Source organism: Pristis pectinata, chromosome 1, assembly GCF_009764475.1.
Source record: "Pristis pectinata isolate sPriPec2 chromosome 1, sPriPec2.1.pri, whole genome shotgun sequence".
Lineage (NCBI taxonomy): Eukaryota > Metazoa > Chordata > Chondrichthyes > Rhinopristiformes > Pristidae > Pristis > Pristis pectinata.
Genome location: NC_067405.1, coordinates 96,984,456 through 97,011,987, shown reverse-complemented (window position 1 = coordinate 97,011,987; position 27,532 = coordinate 96,984,456). Strand labels below are relative to the sequence as shown.

The window sequence follows — 27,532 nt, the reverse complement described above, 5'->3', positions numbered from 1 at the left end:
CATGAACTGAGCCTACAGGATGGCTGCATATTACGGGGCAGTCGAGTAGTGGTTCCCCCTCAAGGCCACAAGCACATACTCCGCGATCTGCAGGACACTCACCCTGGTGTGGGTAGAATGAAGGCACTTGCAAGAAGCTGTGTGTGGTGGCTGAAAATTGACAACGATGTTGAGAATATGGCGCCCATCTGCTCTATCTGTCAGAAGACACAAAAAGCATTACCAAAGAGCCCCCTCAAACCATGGGCCTGGCCCGATTCTCCGTGGAAGCGCATTCAAATCGACTATTTTGTACTGTTCTGGGGACACGTTTCTGGTTATTGTGGATGCCCATTTGAAGTGGATAGAGGCGTTCCCTACTTGTACATTGTGTTCCTCAACAACTACTACGACTAAACTATATTTGGTCTTTGCGACATTTGGTATTGCGGAAATGATCGTCTCTGACAACAGCCCGGCTTTCACAAGTGCAGAGTTTAAAGGAGTTTGTAGAGAAGAATGGTATTAGGCACATGACAACAGCTCCGTATCACACAGCTTCAAATGGCCTGGCTGAGCGAGCAGTGCAAACAGTGAAAAGAGGCCTTTCCAAGCAAACACAGGGTGACTTGATGACAAAATTAAGCCATTTCCTTTTCCATTACCAAATCACCCCAAACGGACTAACGGGTTCCTCCCCGCTGAATTAATGTTTAAATGCACTTTACACACCAGATCCGAACTCCTACAGCTGGCCATGCAGGGATGAATTTGCAGCAAACAAGAGGCCATGAAACAAAACTACGATACCCACACTATGCCGTGAATGTTTGGTGCTGAAGACAAAGCCTACACTTGACTCACACACGAAGAAAACTGGCAACAGCCATCGTTCGACATTGTAATAGTCAAGTTGAAGAACTTGAACTGACAGACCAATGAATTGTCAGGCAACATTTGGATCACGTACGCCAGCGAACCATCAGAGAACCCAGCAAAGCCACAGAAGAGTCCCCTGCTGATGAACCAACGGACACTTCATCAAGAGAGGATGACCTTTACACCCCACCGACCTTGGCATCGGCTAATCAGGGAGACTCAGAGAGAAGCTACCCCGTGGCGGTCCATGATGATGCATTGGCCGGTCGACCAATACCAGGCACGATAGCAGCGGAAAAATCATTTCATCATTTTTCTTGTGACAAAACAATGTAAAAATAAAATAAGCAACAATAGTGTTTAAAATTCACAATTATATGGGAAGGGAAGCAAATTAATTTTTACTTCCAAGAAGAATGCGAATAATCTGCAAATTTGTAGTGACTCACCGTCCGAGCAAGCGAACCGGCTCGGCAGTCGGGTCGCGCGTCGTCAGAGTGGCCAGGCCCAAGATGGTGCTGGGCCTTTGTCTTCCCCAAGCGACGGGGAGAACCCGTGCGCGGGAAAAGTTTGATGACGTAGCGCATATGCCATTTTTGTTTTCAGTGGGCGGGAACCGTTCCTCTTAAAAGGCCCACGCGAGGCGGGAAAATAAATCAGTTTTGTTCTGCAACTCATCGACTAGTGTCTTACTTTCGCATCGCGGTAGCAGCCGCTACAAATTAATTAATCTACATCTGTTCTTCAAACCCCCAAAGTTTCAAACTGGGTTAATTAATAAACACCAAGTTTGAAGAACGTTTCATCACACTGTTTTTCAATAATCTCAAACATATGAAGGTGGCACATCATGGAACATGAGAAAATCATCATTACCATGATAAACAGACATCCAAAGTGAATGCAGCTTAATCTTAAATTAGCAAAATAATTTTCAATTATACTGCAGGGAATGTATCTTGTCATATATTATGTGATTAAGGCAAATTACATTGTTAAAGTGAAGGGTCTAGGGAAAAGTTGCAAGGAGTGCTGAGATAAATGTGTTTTCTTTTAAAAAGTTTTTATAGTTCTAGTTTATTGTTTCTTTCCAAGTGTTAAATTGATTTTTAATCATTTTGAAACTTTCCAAATGCTGGGTTTGATCACCAGCTGAGCCAGGAAAAGGTTGTTTGAGTGGACAATGTACCAGTGGTGATTTGAAATTTCTTCTAGATGGATCCAATGGAAGTACAAGGGCACTACTAAAGGAGTTCCCTGCAAACGGACAATTCAGCCAATGCCATGATGGGTCTTTTCTGAACTCTCAGCCACAGAGAAGAGCAACAGCAGTCAGAGTACATTCAACCACCTTGAAGCAACTGATGGACATGGATGCAACAACCCAAAAGTGCACCCCATCAATGAACATTTTGCCTGCAGGGCTTTTGAGATTGCAAGTGCTGGAGCAGGAACAGAACCAAGTAGTGACCCTGATATGAAATATCCATTTGTTGATGGGACCCATCAGCGGGCTCTTTGCCCTTTATTCAAGTTCCACGGCCCAACTCGGTGTCACATATTATCCTCAGGATTAATAAAATGAATTCTCTTGACTGGAGATAATCCTGGAGATAAATGAGCTCAGTCACCAAGAACCACCCAAGTGGAGTAGATCAAGCAACTCCGATTCAACCCCCTGAAAATCCATCCAGGCACTGCACAGAGCAATGCCCAAGCTACAAACATTCAGGCAGAGCACCAGGCAAAGTAAGTAAAGAGCAAAAGCTTAAAATGCAGTGAGAAGCTTACAATAAAGCAAATCTAAAAACTTTGTTGAAGAGGAACTGAAAGCAGCACAGAAACACTTGGCTTGAAAAACTGGCAGATTTGTGAAAGAATTCTGATCTTTAGCTAATGCTGTCACAGGTCTCACAAGGGTTGTGAAGGTCTGCTTCCACATGAGTGATCTTTGGATCTAACTGCGTGTCTGGGCTTTCATGCACTTGCATCTCAGATTCACAGAGGATCTGAAAAGAAAATTGTAGATTTTGTGCCATGTGCAATATGACCACAATTTTCCATTGCCTTTTATTTTCCATTGAAATTGAATAACATGGCACACAAATCCAACATCAAGGCAAACGTGCCTGATGATTTTATAATCTATGCATCTTGCTGTTGAATGAATTAAAGGAGGTCTGCATTTATGGTCATCATAAATGAAGTCATCAGAGTAAGGCAAAGGCCTGTCAAGCAGTTCCATTGGAGAAATGTAAAGCTGTCAAATGGAAGTACTGTTGCTAGTAACCATCAATGGGATCATTGGTTCTATATTAGCAAAATTAATAGACCAGTTCAAGCACTCATATGAATCATTTTATTGATGTCTGAATGAACTGCCATTTTATTATTTCTTTAATAAACATTTATTCTGCAAATAGGAGAGCACTGGGGCAATGTAAAAGGCAATAATCCATTCTTCCACTATGTTTTCTTGACATTTTTGCTGGTCATAGAGAAAACATTCAAAAGAATGCAGATAATTCCATCTAATTATGAAGTTAGCGAAAAGGTGCAACTGTCCAGAGAAAACCCATTGTGTACATTGTATAAATAAGTAAATTCTACATCAAATATTGAGGTATTTGCAATGTTCAAATAAAGTACTTCTTATGATCATCCCATCTTTCCATTCTCATAAATCAGATGCAAGTAACAAATAACTGAGTTACACCCTGCATTGCCAGGAATTTTGGAATCTGCTGTGACTGAATGATGTCCCGTAACCTGCTTTGACTTTTCCAGAAACTCTCTGTTATTTCTTGTGCTGCTGCCTGGCTAATAATTTGCCCTTTTGGAACCATGTTGTTGGCTATTGCAATTATCCCATATTAAGAATAAAACAGCTACCACTTCTTAAAAGTAATATATTAGCCATGAAGCACTTCAAGACATCCAAATCCATGAACTGGGTGACAGGAATAGTTTTCTTTCTTTCTTGAACGTTTTTTTCTTTGCTCAGAATCTACTTCCCAAAAAGAGTTAAGAAGAGCAACTTGGTAGTTTAACAGCAGTAATGCTGATGAAGCCAAGAGAAGTTAATACATGGAGCAGGATATTTTTTTTCCACAATACCATCCCAAATTACATCTACAAAGGACTATTATACTGTTAACACTTACAAAAAGGTTTTGATGAAAAAAAGCTGCAGCATGCCCTGGTGATTCAGGATCTGTGCTCTAACATCAGAAAAGTGCACATCCACCAACACTATCATTTACTTTTGAGCTGCTCTGACTAAAAACTGCTTACCAGACTTTGTCAATCCTATCTTAAGTTTCTTTTGTCTCAATTCTCTTCATCTTCATTCCCACTTTGTTTACTTTTTAACTTTCTGACGACACTGGCAAGGTTCCGAAAACAAGGGAGCACTCTGGTTTCATTTAATTAATCTAGATTTTATCATTTCAATTTCCAATTCTTTGGATTTTCAATTCTTCCAAAAGTCAGAATGGGAATTTTAACAGATCAGTGACAACTCTAGAAAGGCATGATCATGAAACTCTTCAGTCAGTAAAGAAGGTACTTAAGTACTTAATTATAAGTTTGTAGGTCTTAAGTTCTTCCTCTCACCACAAGTTCAATGCGGCTGTAGTGCACGCAGCCTAGAATTCAGGCGCAGACAATTTTCACCCCTCAGTATGAAGCTCAGGACCCGGAATGTCAGGGCCCTCATTCCCAATAGCAACAGACCTGAACATCACTCTGCTGTCATAGCTTGCGAACTCAGATGCTTTGGCAATGACACCACAGACCTGCAATTTCCAGTAATTTCTCTTTTTAGTGCCCCAGAAATTATTGTTGGCACACATTAACAATTTTTATTTGTAAGCTGGAAGACTGAACATTTGTGCAAAGCTATTACATACGAGCGAGTAGCAGTCTTATCCTATAACCTCAGTCTCACTTCAGGGAGAATCTGTCAATAGCTGCAGGGGGGTGGACAAGGGTGAAATGGAGATAATTCCACCCCTAGATGTAAAAAATGCTCAGCAACTTGTGTATTTTGTGAAATAATGCTTTTTTAAAATTATTTCCCTTCACTGTCATCCCAAACACAATGGGTTAGTTGGTTGCCGGTAACCAAGGCCACGCACATGCTGACAATCCTATACAGACTTCTTGACCCTCATTTACCAGTCTAATGGATAAAAATAGAATTATAATTGTGCTCACTATATTAATAACCAGACACATTCAATGCTATTTACAGCTTGTAGCAGTTATTGCTTTAAAACTTTGAAACCTTCCTCTGAAATGTCTCCTCATGACCTTTAGTGTGAGAACAGAACAAAAAACAGAACAGTGCAAGAAAAAGCCCTTGTTGGAACACCACAAGTCATAGACCTCCAGTCAGAGAAACAGCCATCCACCACTACCCTCTGTTTCTATCACCAAGTGAATTTTGTATCCAACTGACCAACTCACCTTGGATCCCATGTGACTAAATCTTCTAGACCAGCCTACCATGAGGGACCTTTTCATATGCTTTACTGAAGTCCAGCAGGGCCATTGGCCTAGATGGGGCAGGATTTGTTAGGTAGGCGTGGGGCGTTTCTTTACCCAGGAGGATTTTTAAAACAATATATAGATAGTCTAACTAGGGATGAGACCGTACTAGACTTTACATTGGGGATGAGACCATACTAGACTTTATATTGGGGAATGAGCCTTCCCAGGTGATCAAAGTTTCAGTGAGGGGCCATGAAATGTCCTTGGCAAGTAGAATTAGAGTTTCAAGGCATTTTATACAAGAAGGTAGCTTGGGAAAAAGTAGATCCACTCAAGGACAAAGGAGGGAATTTATGAGTAGAACCACAGGAAGTGGGTGAGGTCCTTAATGAGTTCTTCATGTTGGGAGTCAGCAATTGGCCAGTGAGTCTTACATCAATGGTAGGGAAATTATTGAAGATTCTTATTGTCAGGATTTACTCGCATTTGGAAAAGCATGGACTCATTGGGGAAAGTCAGCGTGACTTTGTGCGGGTGAGTTCCTGTCTCACAAATTTGAGTTTTTTTTCTGAGGAAGTGACAAAGATGATTGACAAGGGTAGGGCAGTAGATGTTGTCCACATGGACTTTACTACAGCTAATTGCCAATTTAGTAGCTTTTTCAAAAAGCCTCCTCAGTATGATGTAAGAAACCTACTGAGGGAAAAGACGATAGGAATCAATGATAATGAACTAAAGATATTTATCCAAGTGCTGACCATCAAAAACCATGACACCTATAAATTTACTTAAACTGGGATGATGGAATAAGACCAAATTAGTGAACAATGAGAGAGAACGAGCCAAGCACAAAGGAGAGCATGCAGGAGCGCAAAAAAAAGCAACAATGGCTCAATCCATCCCAGACAATGAATAAATTCTACACTGGGACTTCCCCTGTACTTTGATACAGGGTTGGCTTCTTTTAAAAATTTACCTATGGGAAACATTCAAAACAAAACCATTGTTCTCATAGCTTTGGAAGGACAAACTTCAAGGCAGAATACAAAGCTAATGGCAGGATTCTTGGTAATGTGGAGGAGTAGAGGGATCTGGGGGTCCATATCCACAGATCCCTGAAAGTTGCCTCACAGGTGGATAGGGTAGTTAAGAAAACTTATGGGGTGTTAGCTTTCAGAAATCGAGGGATCGAGTTTAAGAGCCGCGACATAATGATGCAGCTCTATAAAAGTATGGTTAGACCACACTTGGAGTATTGTGTCCAGTTCTGGTCGCCTCATTATAGGAAGGATGTGGAAGCATTGGAAAGGGTGCAGAGGAGGTTTACCAGGATGCTGCCTGGTTTAGAGAGTATGCATTATGAGGAGAGACTAAGGGAGCTAGGGCTTTACTCTTAGGAGAGGAGGAGGATGAGAAGAGACATGATAGAGGTGTACAAAATATTAAGAGGAATAGATAGAGTGGACAGCCAGCGCTTCTTTCCCAGGGCACCAATGCTCAATACAAGAGGGCATGGCTTTAAAGTAATGGGTGGGAAGTTCAAGGGAGATATCAGAGGAAGGTATTTTACCCAGAGAGTGGTTGGGGCATGGAATGCGCTGCCCGGGGCGGTGGTGGAGGCAGGTACATTGGTCAAATTCAAGAGATTACTAGATAAGCATATGGAGGAATTTAAAATAGAGGGATATGTGGGAGAAAGGGGTTAGATAGTCTTAGGTGAGGTTTAAAGGTTGGCACAACATTGTGGGCTGTAGGGCCTGTATTGTGCTGTACTGCTGTATGTTCATAACCAGAAAAAAATGCTTCCTTTTCCCTTAGCAGTTTTCTTACCTCCCACTAAGAATTTTTTTTTAAAAATGCTGTTAAATAGGCAATAACATATAATTTACAGGCCTATAATCAGATAATTATGCTTTCCATCTGACTACTTTATTGGAAAAATTTAGACTGAAGATAATAAATCCAAATGTGCATTCAGTTGTAAATGAAATTCGAAAGAACTGCAGATGCTGGAAATCTAACATAAAAACAGAAAATGCTGGAAACACTCAGCAGGTCAACCATCTGGCTTCATCAACAGCTTATTCCCACAGCAAGCCTGGTTACTCTCCATCAGAGATGTTCTCTTTCTCCTATCCATCTCTCCCCTATCCTCCCTGCAACATAAAATCAACTTTATTTCTCACTTTTCCAGTTCTGACAAAGACCCCTTGACCTGAAATATTAACCGTTTCTCTTTCTGTCAATGCTGGCTGACCTGCTGAGTATTGCCATCATTTTCTGTACTTATGTTTATTCAGTGGTATTCAGTCACGAAGCTTCCTATGCTTGAAGCAACCTGTATGCTGTAAAGTGCAAAATCTGTTTAATCAAGAAATAAATATTGAATGAGATGACTTTTAGACTCTCTGTTGAATCTTTTACAGCTTTCACGATTGCTTTATGCTTATCACTGTACAAGTACAATGTTATAAAAGAAATTGCAATGCACACAAAACTTTCAGTCCCTTTTATGAAATGGGATATCTTTTGAGGAAATAGTTTATATCGTTTCATGGCTCATTGTGATAATACTTGCAGACAATGTTCATGGCAACTCTTTCTGCTTTTGGTTTCATATGAATATCACTTGTTTGGCCAAGATAATAACTGGCTGCATTCTTGATTTCATGACCCCATAGAATTTTGTTGAAGGATAAAAAAAGGGCTAACTGATGTTTGAAAGTACCATGGGTATTCTTGGAAACTGCACAGCAAATGTGAAATTTAAGCACAATGGCTGTCGAGATATTAGAAAATAATTGCATTTAATTGCAGTTTTAATTGCACTGTTAAACAATAATAGAATAGCAATATTTTTAAATGGTCTGATATAAAATGCTTTTCTTCTACAACTCAAATGATACAATTTAAAATTCTTATCATATTCACATCACTTTATTGGCACATCTCTATTTCTGGAACCTCCTCTCCTGCAGTCCTCAAATCTATGTTCCCCCACTTCCAGCCTCTTGCACACCCCTAACTTCCTTTATCCTAACACTGGCATCCAATGACGTGGCCCAATACCAAACAGCAAGCAGCCAAGCACAGGTATCTGAAATGGGTTGTGCCCCACAGAGGTCAGGCTTTTACTCTCTCTCCCTTCCCTGCTCCTCTTCTGGGCTCCTGCTGTCAAGTATATCCCAAAGCACCAGGGATCAGAGGCAGTGCTCTGACGGCCAGTGAGAGATTCAACTCATTGCTACCTTTTATTCCTACATCATTCTTAGTGACGAAGTGGCAGACACCGCAGTAGTCGCCTGTGCAACTTAGTGCATATTGGCTTATATCCCTGAACTATTACGTAATGTTTTGTCATTAAAAACATCAAACTAAAGTGTTGAAATTAAAGTATCAAATTGCAATTGTGTCAATTGCACATGTAATTATGATCTATGATCACCTGACAGCCATTCACCAAGGTAAATGCTATGCAAACTGTGCACTGAGGACACAAAGGGCAAATTAAAAAGTGAGCCCTGTTAAGCAAACAAAATCAGTACAACAGGATATATCTATAAGGAACCAGTTAATTTCCTTACATGATTTTGAGTTACTTTTCTGCTTTGCAATCATGAAAGTAATGGTTAGTTGATAAAGAAAAAGTCAAACAGTGCTTTGGTTGATAAGGAGGGGCTGTAACACTAAATGCAAACTCTGGTCTTTAAAAGCCTCTTGCTCTAAATCTGGAAGATGAGGGAGTGCATCAAGTAATGGGGCTGTTCTTGCAACCAGAAACCATTCATGAACGGGAATAAAAGAAAGGAACAAAACAGGAACAGAGGTCAGTGAATGGATACTTTAGAATTCCATAGGCTTGGTCACTGGCCCCTTCAAGCTTGAAACCTGTGACCCAGGGAATTCTCCAACACTGTCACCCTGCATAAATGTGCAATATGTAATAGTCACTGTACATTTTGGGAATGAGAATTATCACGCTATCCTTGTTTTTACAAAAGCCAATAAAAAACTTGAACAGGAGTATCAGAGGTAGTTGTGTGTGTGGAAAGACTAACACATTTACTCAAATTAATAAGTCACAATATCGAATTCACAACAAATCTTAAACACACTACTTTGGAAATACTCCACCAAATGGAGAAAAGGAAAAATCATGTCAACTTTCTAAAGCATAATTCAACTCTGTCCATGTGAGCTTCCATTCTGAACAAAAGGTTTCAACAAATCGAGACAACTATTAAAGTGATTTGAGCACATTTATCACATCTGTGACATGCTTAATGTAAAGGAAGATGAGTAGACTTGGGAACAAGGTGAACACGAAAGACTGGGCAGCCACCAGTATCAGTATAAACAGTGGCATTGATTACCTGTGGAATTCCCTTCAAATTTGATAATGGCATTCTTCATCATGTCTCTGGCTGAGCTCTGGTCAAATAGGAGAGAAGCAACTGCATCCACATTTAGTACGAATGAATTCAGATCATTCTTTCAGTATTTGCTTCCTTTTAACCTTGCCTTTTTACTTTTCCAATGTGCCCTACATTGCTAAGTGGCTACAAGTGACTGTGCCAAGTAGTTTGCAGATTTCACTTTTGTTTTACATTTATCTAAGCTTGATTTCAATTTATTTTTGTAATTCCAGAAGCATTATCCATGGCAACATCAGCTGAGAGGAGAAGCAAACCCAGCCCCATCCAAAACTCAACCAGGCCATGTCAGCCAATCCTCACAATGCAGAGCTCCAATCACTGAAACACCAGCAGAGCTCAGAGTTGTGAAAGTTATTTAATCATCATAACTTGAAAGCCAAGCATAAGAAATAATCAAAGTCTTTGAAGTGGGGTTTATGAATTATTCAAGTTGCAAAGTTGTAGAGAAAAGCCAAGACGAGCATTTTAGGCTTTGGTGTGATTTGCATTCCAAGTTCATCAAACACATGCTTTCTCAGATAACAAAAACTAAGGAGGTTTTCCTCAGTGGATGAAATACTCATTAATCTGAGATATCTTCTGATTGGATGCTTGCAATGTTTGCTCAACGATACACTCATTTGTGTACCTTCAACAATATTAGCATGAGAAAGTCCAGTTTGAAACAGACTTCTGTATGAGCTCCTAAAGTCATCGAGCGCAGAAACAGGCCATTTGGACCACCAAGTGTGCACTGATTATCCAGCACCCATTTAACGAAACTCACTTTTATTCTTCCCACATTCCCATAAATTGCCTCAAGATTCCACTACTCATCTACACACAAGGGCCACAGTGGCCAATTAACTTCTAACCTGTATGTCCTTGGGAAACCCACACAGTCACAGGGACAATTTGAAAACTCCACACCGACAGCACTGGAAGTCAGAAGTGAACCCAGGTAACTGGAGCAGTGAGGCAAAAGCTCTTCTAGCTGCACCAATGTATATTTCATCTAAGTCATTCAAAAAATGTAGAACTATCTTCAGCAAATGCTAGTGAACCTGCTGATTAAAGGGTAAGTATATATAAAAAACTTGTTAAAACTAGACCTGTGAGAAAAGACTGAAAAGACTGGAATACATACCTAGAACAATTAAAGATACTTCCTCTTGCATGTACAAGTGGAATCGAAGTCCATAATTATAAGACAGTCACAAACAAATCTAACAGGGAATTCAGGAGATGCCACTTTTCCCAGAGACTGTTTGGAACGTGGTACTTACAACATTGGCTGTATCACATTGCAAAGCTACACTCAAAACAAGTCAGCAAAAGCACATGAAGGGAAGAGATGACACACTTATGGGTTTTACCTCAAGGCAGACAATATTTATTGCACGGCCCTGGCTTTTGCAGATGACATGGCCCTTGTGAGCGATTTTCACAAGGGCATATCTGAAAACCTCAAGGTTCTTGGGAATTTTTGTAAAAAGACAGGCCTTGAGGTTAATATCAATAAAACTACTGGTTTTTGTATGGTTTTAAGTGCAAAAGTTTTGTTTTTAATACCTTCGATAATTGGCTTTTTAATAAGATTGGTTTAATCAGTCCTGGCACCAGGATTGACCCTTGGATTGGATGCTCGTCAGCAACTGGACTGGCACACTCAAGGGATGGGGGTCAGAATCTTCTGAGGGCAAGGTTTAAGTTGACCCAAAAGGTTGATTTATTTAAGATCTACTTCATCCCTTGATTTTATTATTCCCTAGTTTTAAATGAAACATCACAAAATATTTTAACTAAGTTAGATGAGATTAGTAGGTGGTTTGATAAGGAATATTTTACACTTGCTAAAGTGTGTTAATGATGGATTGCTATATTCTAGGATTAGAGATTGTGGTTTGGCAATTTCCAAACTGGAAACTCAGATCCCACTTTCCGTAATTAAGAAATATACCGATTTTAAAAAGGCAGAACTTTTAAAAAGGTTACATTAATAAGGATGGGAAAAGTCTCATCTGAGCATAAACATCAGCATGATGGATCCCGTTGGACTGAATGGCCAATAATGAATACTTCAAAGGAACTGGATTTCAGAAGCAGAATACAATGCAGAGATGCTACTATATTACCCATTTATTCCAAGTAACTGAGGTCATGTTTCCACCTGCAGGTGTTTGTGAACAAGGATTTAATAATGCAACTCCTCCTCTCCCTCGAAAATGCTTTGTGTCTTTTTTGTCACGCTAATGACATGTCCAAACAATGGATTTATGTATTTTTATTACTGGCGCCTTTGGGCTGCCCTTGTGTCAAGAAAGGATTTATTAATATAATGCTCTTCAAGCCGTTCTTCTTTGTCCAAACAAATATCAGCAACTTTAAATGATGGGCAATGGCATCTCCCTTCAGCTAAAATTGTAAATCCTGAAAGTCTGTCATCTTATCTAAAGTGCACACAAATTGATGTTTTATATAATTCTCTCCACCAGTCACCAACCACTGACCCCCATACACATTTGGAACTATTTCCTATTGGAAAGTCATACCCCAAGGCACATAAAGCACTTGTCAAGGAATCCTTTGACTTACCAATTACTGACAACTCAGCTTCACTCATGTGCAGTAATGCAGCTCAAGTTTGGGGTTGACAAAACTTTGATGACAAAATGCAACTGCAGCATTTCACTCCTCCGTCTCTCACTCAACCAAGAGACAAACAGGTTCATTTTTCAATTTGGATCTGTAGCATAAAGCATCATAGGACTGACACCAATTCTGGAAGCTATTCACTTTTCCTCAATGTTGTCAGCAATGTTAAAGATTAATTGGCTGGTTTCTTGATCAGTTGTTTAACTCTTAAGAGTGGCTTGATGTCCTGGTGGTTAATTTAATACCCAATGTGTTATGCTGGACCCACACAAACTTGACAGAAGCCAATGGCCATCAGCACCATTGCACAGGGCCTTGCCTTAAGATGTCACTTGCAAGTGAAGAACTACAGCAAGATGTTTGTCTACTCTACACATCCACGTGTAGCAATAAGATCGCATCTTCTTTTAGATAAAAGCAATGCTTCCACTGAGATAAAACAGGGACTGAATAAACTACTCTTTGCTTCAACTTATGTTCTGACATTCACTGATGAAGTCTTCTTACTGCAACTTAGTTAAGGAGGTTTCTATATTGTTAAACTGGTTGAAGCTTTTCTTACCTGCATGTGACTATTTGCCATTTTTGTTATTTGCCTCAACACACACAGGATGTGCTATGTACTGATGTGATTATCCTCCAACACTAAATCTTGAGGGACTCAAAGTTCTGCAGTCGCTACTTCAGGCTTTACTAAAGAGTCATCTGAAACACTCAGGAGGACTCCATTCTAATATGATGGTGAATAAAATGGACTGCAAACTATATCCCATGACTAATTATATTACAAAGAATCAGTTCAGTCTCATCAGATAGCGATATCATTTACCGAGAGGCTGGAGGAGCAAAAGATTAGAAATTTTCAATTCTACTTAGCATGTTGGAATGTACTCAGCCTGAGTGAATCTGTACATAATAAATTAGAAACTAAAGTATAAGCTAAAAACAAACTAAAATCTCTGCACAATTGAATAATTTAAAGTTTTGAATGTGATACTATATTCAATTTATTTTCCAACATTATAATCTGTTTAACCTGAAACATCTATCTTGCTTCAGATTTTAATACTTTGTTTTCTGTCACCACCAGCCCGTTGCACATAGTAAAACTACTTACAGAAAGAAACTGGAGGTTATAATTCTGTCAGTAATAATGAAAGGCATCTGTAAAAGGTCATTTTTCTCAGTTTGGGAGAAATATAATCATTTGCATTTTTTGGCACTTTCGTGCAATTTACATAATAACAAAATTAATGGTGTGTTTTTAGAAACCAACATAAGCTTGCCAAACACTTCTTCAAACTTCTACTCTTTTATCATTAGATTCAACTCACAATGCTGCTTACTCTACATTTGCTCGAGTCTTGATTTGAAACAACTGAAATTATCTTTTCATTTTGACGGAAATTCAGCAACCCACACAGTGTGTTCTATTTACTGATGTAGTCGTCTATAGTGAATAATTACTATTTCCTCCAAAGTATTTCAGTTGCCTTGACAACAGGATTGTGTACATGCAGTTATAATGTCCAACTGTATAAATAGAAACAAGAATGTTTATTCCAGCTTTTAATTCCAGACAACATATACTTTCAATGGGGATACAATAACATGTCCACTGAAGCAGCAATGCAGATCCTCCAATGCAAAACAGGTGCATGTGTTAATATACAAACTGATCTTTTTCCACATTTGGTACTATATCATGGAGACCTGAAGCCAGATCAAGTCCACACTCCTTCACAATGAATAATAACTGATGAATTGCCATGCTAACATTGAAAAGGGAAAGAAACTTTGAAACCAGGAATGTAATCCCTTGGAAGTAATGAAAAATCTTGGCAGTGTGATGCACAGCTCTGCTCCATTAAATGAAAACATCTAAGATGGTGTGTTGACAAGAAGATGCGAGTACCTTCCAGTGTCATGTGCTGGCTGTGCAAAAGTAGAGATGCCTTGAAAAGGTAAGGGTGCAAGTCCACCAGCAATGTTCATCCCAGAGGCAAATGCATGAATCAGACCATTATGTCGATAATCTGAGGATCAACCAGTATGGACTATGATCAACTAAGTGAAAGAGATTTAAATACATTCATTGAAGCATCCACCTGTGATGGATGATAACTTAAGGCATTCCATTTGCCACCATGTTGCAGGCATCATACTAAACTGCATCATAATAAATCTCTACATTCTGTCCCAAATACTCAAATGAGCCACAATCTCAAGAGAGTGTCAAAGTCTGGTTTTGCTGCATCAGCTGATTTGTGGTCATGAAGTCCATTCCCAAACTTATCCATATGGATCCATTTCAGCACAATAGGAAGATATGATGACAAAGTCCAGAAAAGAAATGACAATGGCAAACCCAAAGCACATGTGCATACTTCACATTATGGAAGATGCATTTTCTCTGCACCAACTTTCACATTTCTCAAATCATTAGCCTAATTCCATGTTTTTCATATTCTTCTTTGTCATTTCCTCAGGATTGAAAATGATTTGTGGGTTCTGAGGTGGTTAATGAGCCAATTGTGGGAACCACTGACACTTCCACAGATAAGGTGGACAGGTTGATAGTTTGAGAGGTTGTGTCCTCCTTCCATTGCCAAGACAGGGCTTCTGTGTACTTCCAGTACATGGACTCTTGGTTCTCAGCTTCATCCAAAATGTTCCTTCTCCACTATGAGTGGTCATGGGCCAGATGTTCCAGGCAGTCAGTGAAGATGCTGCACTTCCTCAAGGAGCCTTTAAGCACATCCTTGAATCTTTTCCTCTCTTGCCCTGGTAATCTCTTCCCATGACAGAACTTGTAATACAGAAACTGTTTCATGAGTTTGGTGTTGGGCAATGAAACACTATGACCTGTCAACTGTGGCTGAATGAGTATAACTGTGGCCTCAATAAAGGGGATGTTCGCCTGGGACAGAACATGACACTGGATCACTTAATCTTCAGGTGACTGGAGGATTTTGCAGAGACACCATTGAAGGGATGTTTCCAGTGCCTTGAGGTGGCCTGCTGTAGGTAGCCCAACTCTCAGAAGCAGATAGAAGGGATCAGTGAATGTCACAGTAATGCTCTCCTTGAGTGTAAGTCCACCAGCAATGTTCATCCCAGAGGCAAATGCATGAATCAGACCATTATGTCTACAATCTAAGGATTGTAGACATACTGTAATTAGTGCAAATTAAGTGCACTCTTCTTTTATGATTGTGATTGGTACCTGTTTATCTGGATTATTTAGATCAGGCAGCCCCTGGCATAGAAAAAAAATCACACTTTCTCGAGGGAAGGAATGGGTGCAATGGAAGTTTGTGAAGCTGGCCCTTGAAGGGGGCCACTTGGTTAGACAAAAAAATCCCTGCTCTCAACTGATGTCTGGTGCACGATCAAAATCTATTTCTTGATAACCAGTCAAGCATCTGCAAAATTGGAGGTCAAGTTAAGGTCAAGTTCATGGATATAAATGATGGAAACTTATGGGAAGCCCTAAATCAAACAAACTGCCATCAGAAGCATTTCAACAAAAAGACATTTTATTTTGATAATGTAAAGTTGGGCTGAACATATGGTAGGAAATTATTTGCATCCTGTCAAACAGATTAGTACCAGACACAGTTAAGCTGATCTACATTTCTGCAATAAGCCCGAACAATGCATGAGACAACAACGTCAGGAACTTTGAAACATTTCAATTCTATTATTATAACACTCACTACCATGCCTCAAAGATGGAATAGCTTCTGAATTAGTGGTCTCTTCAAGTGTGCAGTTCAGAGTTCAATCCAAATACAGAAGCAGGAAGTAAACATAAATGAAGAGAAGCGATTCTGGTATCAATGCTAGTGTGCTTTTGTACTTCCAAACTGGTAGAATGTTTGAAGATTTTTAAATGATTCTTGAATTAACCAGAGGGCAGACATCCACCCAATCCCACCCCCCACCCCCAGTCCCTTTGGAAGCATCCAGAAGACCCATATTTGCAATAACTCTCCCTAAACCTGTCCTATCAATTGATTTGAATACCGAATCCTATTAATCAGGGAAGATTATGTGGCAAAGGTGCCTGAGCCTGGAAAAGGATGCAGCAGTCACCTTGGACTATTTTAATAAGGGGCCTATGACATATATGAAGAACTAAAATTTGAAATGAGCATGACATTAATGCAAAATGTTCTTCTGCCTTCACATTATGACCAAGCCCAGTCTTTTTCTCATAAAACATTCACACATGGTCTCTTGCAGGGGCCTCTGGATACTGACAGAAACTTTGTCTTCAGCTTGATTTTCCTAACCCTCACTCTTCTGAGCAATCCATAATTAAGCCTTCCCGGAGCATAACTGACCCTGAGTACAAAGGTACATCTTCATGTTTGCATGCATGACTCACATGTACCAACTTTCTGCTGCAAGATGCTGTTGATTTTTAAACTTTTCCTTTTCTATAAATAGGATAGAAAATAATAGATTGCGAATTTTGGAAAGCATAAATCACTTTTCGTGCCTTAAGCAAATGATAATTCACTTGGTAAGAATCCATGGCTTACTCTAGGATATGGCCACTTTGCAGCTTCATTGTGAACCAATTGACAGGGTTTATAACACATACCTGATGTGGCAGAATTCCACTATCAGGCTACAATGGAAGGATTCCCTTCTCTGCCTTTATCCTCCACCCACTACCCATGGTAACCACCAACACTCTACAATGGAATCAGAACAGAGTTGGGTTCAAGTAAGCTGGGCCTGGGCAGTATTAGCAGAAAAGGTAGTAGCAAGCAGTGGCAGTCATTTAGGGGGGGTGATTTATGACACTCAGCAAAAATGTATCCCTGAAAGGACGAAAAACTCTAAGGGAGGGATGAAACAGTGATGGCAAATGAAAAAAGTTGAAGACAGTATTGAGTTGAAAAAGGAAATGCATGGGGCAAAAATTAATGGTAAACCTGAAGATGGGGATAAACTCAGAATCAGCAAAGGAAAGAGGATAAAAAAAAAGAGAAAAAAACTATCATGACAAATTAGTGAGAAGTATACAATGAGATTTTTAAAAATATATATATAAAGAAGGAAGAGATAGGTCTAAGTAAACAATAGCCCCCAAAAGAATAGTTAGGGGGAACAAGGAAATGGCAGTGGAATTACAGATATTTTGCATCAATCCTTCTGGTACAGGATACTACAAACATACCACTAATTCTGAATAATGCTGGGAATTGATTAAATTCCATCATTGTTACCAGAGAATTAGGAAGGGCTAAAGCTGAAAACTCCCCTGATTTACTTTCTAGGATCCTAAAAGGAATGACAACCGAGATGGTGGCTGCATTAGTAATAATTATCCAAAAATCCTTAGATTGTGGAGAAGTGCCAGCAGATTGGTAAACAGCCCAGTGGCACCCCAACTCAAAAGGAGAGAGGGGAAAAAAGTGAGCAACTACGGGCCAATTAGCCTTACATCTATCATGGAAAAATGTTGTAAACAATTATTGACAAAGTAATAGCAGCGCATTTGCAAAAATTATTATCTAATCAAACAGAGTCAACGTGGTTGCAAGAAGGTGAAATAGTGCCTGATACTTTACTCAAGTTTTTTTGGAGCAAGTCTGGACCAGAGTTGAGCTGGTCATCAAAACATCTTACAATGTAAAGAGTACCCAGAAAGGAAACCAGATCATTGCAAACTGCCAATAGTTGACTAACATAAATGATAATAAGATCACATTGTCTCTCAGAAAAGAGTCAACATCTTTGACTCGTGCTCCTAAAGTGACTCAGTATGGCTCTATAATTAAACGTTTACCATTTGTGTTCTACATTCTGCACTTCTATTACCACAAATATCCCACGTTTACTTACCAACAGTGCATATTCAAACCATTCATGCTATTCTGTCCCTGTCTTTATCTTACCTTGCACCCACATTCCTGGTAGAGTTTCCCCATCTCAGTTGAGCGGATAAGTAACCTGAATCAACTGCCACTCCTGAATTTAGTTGGGGCAGCAAAATATACCGAAAAATGGAACAATGGTGTTCCTGTTTAATGACATCAGATTTTGTATTGACAGCTACAATCCAACATCCCTCATCTGTGTCACCTTATGGTCAAAGATGTCATTGATTTCATCATTAACTTTGCATCTGCACAAGTTATCAATGATTGCATTTTTATTATTGAAGAGATAGGCAATTAATTAGTTGCCCTTTGGTTTGATTTCCTTAACTATCAAGATCAAAGATGTCATATGTTGTCATGGCTTCTGATTAAAGTAGGAACCATATAAGACTGTCACTCTATAATCAATGATCCTTGCAAAATTGTCTCATCATATTATCCAAGCTTCTGATTGCTTTATTAAAGACTGTTACACAGTCAGTAAATGTCACCAAGGTCCTTCATCTGGTGAATTGATGCCCCTGCATATAATGCATGGCTTATGTTTCATGATCCATGTCTACTTCCACATATTTATTTGCATTAAATTTCACTTGCTTTTTGTACACCATTTAAGTTCTTCAGATCAGATAGTTTTGAATAAAATTCTGTCCATCTAACAATAATTGCTTGTCTGCAGAGTCTCTGATTGCCAGGTTACTTCCAACATTATCCTTATCTGTAATGTTTATTAATTGCAATTGATCTTGGAAGGAAAAAAAACATTGTAAAATATCCAACCACTTTAAGATCTGAATAACTCTGAGAAGAGTTCAAAACTTTGGGTCAAGTAGTCTTTCACAAAATAAAACTGCTTCAAACTTCAGTTCCTGCACCATTTGTTATTTTTCCAAAGAGAACTGATAAACAATGAAGTATTAAAAAGTATTTCTTTTAAAACATAGTTGACTATTAAAGTGACAAACCTGCAAAAACTGCTGGTAAAACCATTCTGGACTGTTAAAATCAAAAGTTAATGAAATGACTTTGATGAATCCTTTGCTTTTTCCCATCCTGACACTCTTCCCACATAGGATAGTCTATGCTACTCACAATCCTATTACTTATAAACCTGAATTAAAGAAAAATATTCCTGAATCTGCAAACTGTACTTGTGTGGACATCCACTGTATTTGGAGGAGACTGTATCTGGTGACCCCAACGTTTACTCCTGGAATGCAGTTCCCAGAGTTCTGGTAATCCATTGTTATCAAATGCTGAAGTCAATGAGCCTTACAGTGACACAGCAGTTTAAGCATGAGAAAATACTTCCACAGAGAAATCTGTCGAAGCACAATCATTGAGGCAAAAGGTAGCAGTGCAAATCTAAATAGTTTTCCTTGTCTGAAATCACAATCAAAGGGAAATAATATGGCCCAGTCCGAGTGTGGATATGGATATTTTTATAATCACTGGGAAATGGTTACATCGAGGGTGAAATTTATGGGGGGGCACAAGACAGTTCATTGCAAATTGGTTGCAATCACACACCAACTGCAGGCAATGTCGACTCAACGTGGCTGATCTGTTGCCATTTGCTTGGAATTTTGACTAAAGCAGAATTCCAACCCTGTTGAATTCCAGAGCAAACAGAAAATGTTTAGGGCCGCCGAAATTTAATACAGTGGGAAGGAAAAGAACTCTGCTCTTGGATTGATTATCAATTAGTTTCATAAATTGGAACTTACAAAGGATCAGATTTAGATTTGTATTTTCTTGTCTTCTGGCCAACTGTCGAGATGATAATGAGGTTGCATAAGTAAAATTTCACACATTCTTTTTTTACTGCATACATTTCTCTCGTACACATTCAGATTTGAGATCACAAACACACGCCACTGGGACAACATTATTTGACTAGCATTTTGTAATGTGTGACATAGCAAGAAGAAACAAAAACTAAATACAGTTTAATTGATTATAACCGTAAATAATAATCAGGCACAGAAAAATGAACAACTTCAGAATTCACTGGTAGTACTAAATTGTTCAAGCATATGGCATTCAAGCATTCCTATTACTTAATGGGGCCATTAAAGAAAGAACCACACCTTTGGTAAAGCTTTCAATAAGGTGAACGATAATTAAAAGCTTTTGTTTTATGTATGACAGAGAAAACATTCCATACCGTTGAATCTTTGAAAGATAGGGTAGGACAAGGTGACTGACAATGACTGTGGGCAAACAGAAAACCAACAGCAATAACGAGTTAGCTGGGTTTATAAAGAGGTTAATAGAGAAATGTACAATTCAGAGGTTAGACCTCATTTGGAACACTGTCAGCAGATGTTGGCATCACGGTTCATGACAGAGATGGAAAGGGTCAGAAAATATAACGTTGCATGGATGAGGGAGCCCAGTTATGAAGATGCAATATGTTAGGGCTGGTCTCCTTGGAAGAAGGCTAGGTGGAGACCTGAGAGGTCTTCAAGAATGACAAGAGGTGTTGATGGAATAGACAAAGTATAGGGAGTTGGAAAGGTGACGGAGAAGATGAGGTATCTGCAGAGGAGTGGGATCAAATGTACTTGATCTTTGAAAAAACTGGTGCAGGCATAGTGGGTTGGATGGCTTCCTGTTCTGTACATTAAAATGAATCCTTGGACTGCAGCACTCTCTTGTTCCCACCTCCACACAACTCCCCTGGCCTTCCCCAATTACTCTCCTTTCTCTCTTGAAAAGGCTGTACATTCCTACTAGAACCAACAAGCCACTCGGTACTGAAATCAAGAAATGACTCTTCAGCCAAACCAATCATTTTACATTTAAAAGATGTCTCTAATGTGAGAAACGTAACAGACAAAATAAATTGACAATGACATCAAATCAGAAGATACAATGAGGAGGGCCAAAAATAAACACACATTCTGATTACCCAAAACATGTAAATCTAAGTTTTTTTGAAGAGAAGTCACTGTTCCTTTGTAGGAGACACAGCCATCAAAATTTGCAATATTGCAAGTTCCCGCACACAAAAATGTGATAATGAGCATATTTCTTCAAAATAGTGTAATGGGGACTGGGGAAACTTTTACCTGGCGATCTGAACAATGGCAGTTCCAGCATCACCACACAAGAATGTCAGCCTAGATGTTTGTGATGAAGTCTCTGGAGTGAGTTTTTGAAATCACAAACTTCTGACTCAGAGTCAAGACTGCTGCTGACTGTGCCATGACCAAAACTAGAAGCTGAGCTCAAAAGACATATTTTACGAAATATATTAAAAAAGGATAGAGAACAAGTTTGGAGAATATTTGGAACTAAATTCCAAAGATTAGATCCTCAGGAGCTGAAGGTACCCAATGGCAGATCAGTGAAGAAATAGAAAATAAAATGCTGGAAATACTCAGGAGGTTGGGCAGCATCTGTAGAGCAGGAAATAGAGCTGATGCTTCAGGCCAGGTTCTCCAGATCTAGGCAAAGTTAGAAAACAAGTTCAGGAACAAGAGGCAAAGGAACAAATGGAAGTCCAGGGATCAGTGAAAACCAAAATTGTACAATACAGCAGAACTGGAGGAGTACATGGCTCTGCAAAGTTTGTGGAATGCATCAAGAAACAGATTTCAGTACAAGAAATCTACTAAATTAAAATACCTGCTGAAAGTGGGCAAAAGTCATAGTTGTTGAAGTTTATTCTTTGCAGGAAAATCTTAATTAATCCCAAATTTTAAAAAAATTGCTAAACTTACAAAAGCTTAATTTTGCAGATATAAGTTATTTTCTTTTGGAGGTGCTAAGTTTCTGTCCTCTGTATCAGGATAAATGTAGCCATTAGAACCTTCCTGTGCTCATTATCTTACAAAAAGTGTAAATGCACTGTGAGCTGGAAGACGATCAAAGCAATAGTTAATACTCCGCCAGCATTTGATTCAGGATCTAGTGCACCCACTGCATCTCATGCTATTTTTTCCAGTGTGCTACAAAGGTGGAACTCACCCAAACTACCCAGCACCAACATGCAGCCAATTAATTTGAGAACTCACAAAATCATACAATCTTCCAGCACAGTAGAGGTCTTTGTCCTGTCAGGCTCATGCCAGCTCTTTGAAAGAGCACTGCAAATTAGTCTTACACTACACTTGTATCTGCTTTAATCCCAGAACGTTGCTGAAACTCTTATTCACATTACCTTCTTGTCTATATTACCTTGACTTTCATCTTCTGTTTATCTAAAGACTACCCAAAGCTCCATTGCCAAAGTGCAAGTACAGGGCAAGCCCCTTTCATCTTTCATCCCTCTGCTTTCTGATCTGTATTGGCTTCTGGATGAGCAATACCTCAGTTTAGAAATCCTTAACATTGTTTTGAAATCCCTCTCTGTCCCTGCCATCCTATCAGTGACCACTTCTACTTAAACAAGATATTTATGTTACTCGAAAGATCCTTAATCACTCCATCTTTGACTGCCATGCCTCCATCTGTTATCTCACTGGAAGCTTTGCTGCAGTAAAGGCACAATTTTAATGTAGTGTGTAAAATGTAAGGTTATCTTGAAGAACTGAATAAATATGTGTCATGTCTCTGACACATTGTTGCACCAGCCACTGCTGGTCAGTTGAGTGTTACCATTTTCAATGAATGATGTTCTGTTAACTGGTCTGCCCCTGTTATTTGCATATCCAAGCAGCAACACTTAGGAGTCTTCTGACTGCAAAATTTGCACATTATCATTGTTGTTAGATATCCAATTGCCTTTCAGAAGTTCTCTGGAATCTGATTCCACCACCCTTTCAGCCAGCTTCAACTTATCCTTTCCCTGCATTTAAAAAAAGTCCAAATTCCCTCTCATCTCTTTAATCCATGACCTCTTATCAACCTACTTTGTGGTAAACATTTTTCCCACTTCCTCAATCCAAGGCACAATTTTGAATATTTATTAAGACTCCTCAAAAAACTTTCTCTAAAGAGAACAATCTCAACTCTGGATGTATCCTGCTAAACTTCCACTGCATCCGTAGCTTCCTAAGCCATGGTGCCTGAAAAAATACATCATACTCCAGTTGAAGCCTAATTAATGAACTGTTAGTCAACATGACTTGCTTGCTTTTATACTCACAGCTCCCATAAAGAGAGAGAGAGGAGGGGGGAGGAGGGAGGAGGGGGGAAGAGAGGGGGGGTAAGAGAGGGGGGGTAAGAGAGGCGGGGTAAGAGAGGCAGGGTAAGAGAGGCAGGGTAAGAGAGGGGGGAGGAAGAGGGGAGGAAGAGGGGGGAGGAAGAGGGGGAAGGGGAGGGAGGTGGGGGAAGAGAGGGGAAGAGAGGGGCTTTTATCAGGGCAACTGAAATCCCCTTCCTATCATTGCTCTATTAGTACATCTATCTTTCTGAAAAATTACCATCAGATTTCAGTCCCACTTTTTCAGTGTCAAAGCAATTACAAAGCAACTTAAACAGCTCCTTAACTGTTCCTCAACTCTTAACAAACATATTCATTTTACCAACCTTTTCACATGTGGTCTCTCTGTAATTATTCTCAAATAAATGCATGAAAACAGCTAACAGCACCCTTGGCAGCATTCTAAAATAATTCCCCATCCCAACCCCAATTAATCGGCATATTAGGGTGGAGTTTCCGCCACTTACATTACAGACGCCTTGGTCAACCATGCTTGCATATTTGCAACTGCTTGAAAACCATAAATGCAACTACAATTTTCTGCCTGCACATTTATTGTGATGAGAGTCTGCATCTTTATTTCTACTTTCAACTGGAGCAATGGTTCTATTGCCTTCAGAAGTAATGCAGAAAGTCACTTTCAGATGTTATTCTGATTGGCACTATGATGTTTATGTCACAGCGTTATACATCACAAATGAGTCTGGTGTCAAGGGCAAGTGCAGTATCAACTGTATATACTCCAGTTCTGAGACGGTGTCATCCTGTTGCACATATAAAAGGCATAATACTGATAAATTGCTGAACATTTAAAGATCTTGGGCAATGAGAAGCTCTAACCTATAACTATTGTGCATTCTGTAAGTAGCAATAACAACACAGGAAAATTAGTGTGAAATAACAACACCATGGGACTATGCTTACATTACCTTACTAAGCTAAGAAAAGAGCAAACAACTGTCTTGTATCTTACGTATGACAGATCATATGCACAGGGAAATGGCAAGAGAGAGAGAGTGTGCTTGTGAAAGAGGAATATAGAGAGATGGAGAGAGAAAAGGAGGGGGAGAGTGAGATGGATTAGGCACAGGTTGATCTTGAAACTTTATATCCAAAGCCTCTAAACAGAGGCAGGAGACACATACTCCTTATGGACAGTAATGTGCTGTCTGATATATTTCAGTAGGCAAAATAGGAAAGGAAGGAAAGAAAAACTGGTGTCCAAGCCCCTGCCCTGCACCAGGCATCAGGTCCATTCTGAAATCTAGAGCCTAAAACCTCTTCAGAACTCCAGAAGAAATTGTTGGCTGCCCAAGCGAACTGCCTTCAGGAGAACCATGTGGCTTATCAAATTGTCATTTAAAGGACAGATTTGAACCTAGAATCAGACTCAGAGCTCCTCTACCACGGATCATCCCCATGTTAAAACCATAACTTGTTACACTGTCCCTGATTAAAAGATCCTGGCTATCCTAAGACAACCCCAAGGTTTAAAGGATTGAAGGGTGGGGGATGTGAAATGAGATGTGCTTCGAATTTCACCTGAATTGAGGAGTTAAAAAAAAGGATTTTGAATTCAAACCCTGAGCTGCTTGTGAAAGTGTTTGCATAAATAGTGTATTTCATGCTGGGCATGATGCACTGGACTAGTCCCAGTTTCCAAACTCTATTTAAAGTAATATTCCATTTCCACTGAAATCTCAGAATAAAGCTTCCAGATGAATGGTTATCAGCAGGAAGCAGTAAAAGAATGCTGACAGCAAAATCTACAATGAACGACTAACAATTTCAAATCATTTTGCCAACCGCTACTTAGGAAACCACTTTTAAAATAGACTGATTTTGTAACATGCTATTAAGCTGACTTTGATATGCATAGAAAAACCCTGAACGTATGCACATGCTTTTGCAAAGCAGCACCTTGCTCAGAACGTTATTTTGCAACCATTAACAATGATATCACATAGCAGATGGCTTGCAGGAAATATTCCTATTCATGACTTGTTTTATAAACGTTTAAACATACATCCTATACTGTTACCTAATTTCTCTGCATTTATCTTACTTACAATTTTAAGGCAAACATTGGAAGAATGTCAGCCAACGCTAATGACAAAGAGCAAGATTCAGGCAAGCAGAGGCTATTAACCTATATCAACTGCAAGCAACAGCTACAACACCCACAACACCCAGATAAGAAACTGAATCCTTCTAAGTTCATCACAGCAAATGTTAATCATATTTCAGTTATTAAACTCATAAAAGGAGCTGAATATTTTTATGGCCGATTTAGATCAACAGTGACAGAGTTTACCTTATTGTAAAGCAACTTTGAATTCTGCATGCTGAAACGATTGGGTGTCTGAAGGAAGTGAGCTATTGATTGCAGCAGTGAATGCTTCCGTTACATCCTCTGTTTTTAGTTTTTTAGTTTCACCATGTTGGTGACCGCATCTGAGGAAATGCTATAATTACAACATTTGCATGTCTTCCAAATTGATTATCACTCTTTTAAACTACTCAAAATGTCAAAGCGACAGCATATGTGTGAATATTATGCTACTTGTTGCTCTATCATTTCTCTTCTTAGTGAAATAACAATTAGTATTGATTGGCAAAGTTATTTTTAAACAAGATCTCCCAAAATGAATCTTCTTGTAGAATTAATCATTGTAGAATATTTGTTTTCTAAGGCAAAAAGAAAATCATCCAAAAATATCAAAATTTTCCTGAAGATTGACTTAAGTTTGAACTGAACAAAATACACTGCACTCTTTTCTCAAATGTCGACAGAACAAATAAAAGGATCAAGTATTTCTCTTGCCCTAATTTCAAGCAATGTGCTGCCACTGAAACCAACTACTGCTGAGAGAAAGATGGTCAGGTAACATGCTTGAAGAAAATGCTCTGAACCAAACACTGAGTCCACTAACAGGTGTGAATTTTGAGCCTGCTTGTGTGCAAAAAATGGTTTGCACAACTTTTGCTTCACATAGGTGGAAATACCTTTTATTTTCTATTGTGTATGCACAATAAACTAAAATAGGCACCTTCATCTGCAGGTAACATTTGCCCCGTGACTTTTTTAAATAGGATTGGCAGAGGTCATAACAACTGCTGTTTTGGGGTCAAATTAAAATGGTAGTCTGGAAGGACAGGCACAAAACATGAAAACATAACACTTCAATAAACCTTAAAGGCAAATGTTTGAAATTTTCCATTTGAAATTTTTAAAAACATTTCTAAAATAAAGCAACAGGTGTTTTTGAACAACCAAGGACTTTGTCATACTTCTCTGTTGACGGTGATTATTATAGTGGCAGTTTATGTACCACCAAGTGCTAATGTGAAGGAGGCTATGAATGAGCTCTACAACAATATCAGTGTGCAGCAGATGGCTCACCCTGATGCTTTCTTTATAGCAGCTGGAGATTTCAACCAGGCAAGCCTTAAGTCTGTTTTGCCAAAATTTTATCAGCATGTGAACTTTGCAACTAGGGGCAATAACACATTAGACCTGGCGCATACAAACATCAAAAACTCATACAGAGTACCCCCCCTTCCCCATATTGGTAACTCTGACCACTTATGCTCACACCTGCATATAGACCTAGGGTGAAACAAGGCAAGCCAGTGGTCAGAGAAGTTAAAATATGGCCACAGGAAGCAATTCCGGCATTGCAAGACTGCTTTGAAAATACACAGTGGGATATCTTTAAAGAGGCAGCAACATATGACAATGTCATCGACTTGCAGGAATACACAGAGACCGTCATCGGCTACATCAATAAATGCATAGATGACGTGACTGTGGTCAAAACCATCAAGGTGCGTGCCAGTCAGAAACCTTGGTTGACTGGGGAAGTCTGTTCACTGCTGAGAGCCCGTAATGCTGCATTTGAATCTGAGGACATTGCTGCATATAGATTGGCTAGGAAAAACTTGTCCCGAGGGATCAGGGAGGCGAAAAGGCTGTATGGACAGAAACTTAACAGCCACTTCACAAACAACAAAGACACACGTCATTTGTGGCAGGCGGTTCAAACAATCACTGACTA

At 39.3% G+C, this 27,532-nt stretch overlaps 1 protein-coding gene across 2 annotated transcripts in view; it reads right to left on the bottom strand.

Moving 5' to 3' along the window:
* LOC127573061 (alpha-(1,6)-fucosyltransferase) overlaps positions 1-27,532 on the bottom strand; it is a 592,121-nt gene that overhangs the window by 179,225 nt on the left and 385,364 nt on the right. The window contains exon 4 of one of the 2 annotated variants that reach the window (XM_052020871.1): positions 103-197. The exons of the other annotated variant lie outside the window; for it this stretch is intronic. The gene's annotated coding sequence lies outside the window, so the exon portion shown is untranslated. The remainder of the gene's footprint in view (positions 1-102; positions 198-27,532) is intronic. 2 annotated transcript variants of the gene reach the window in all.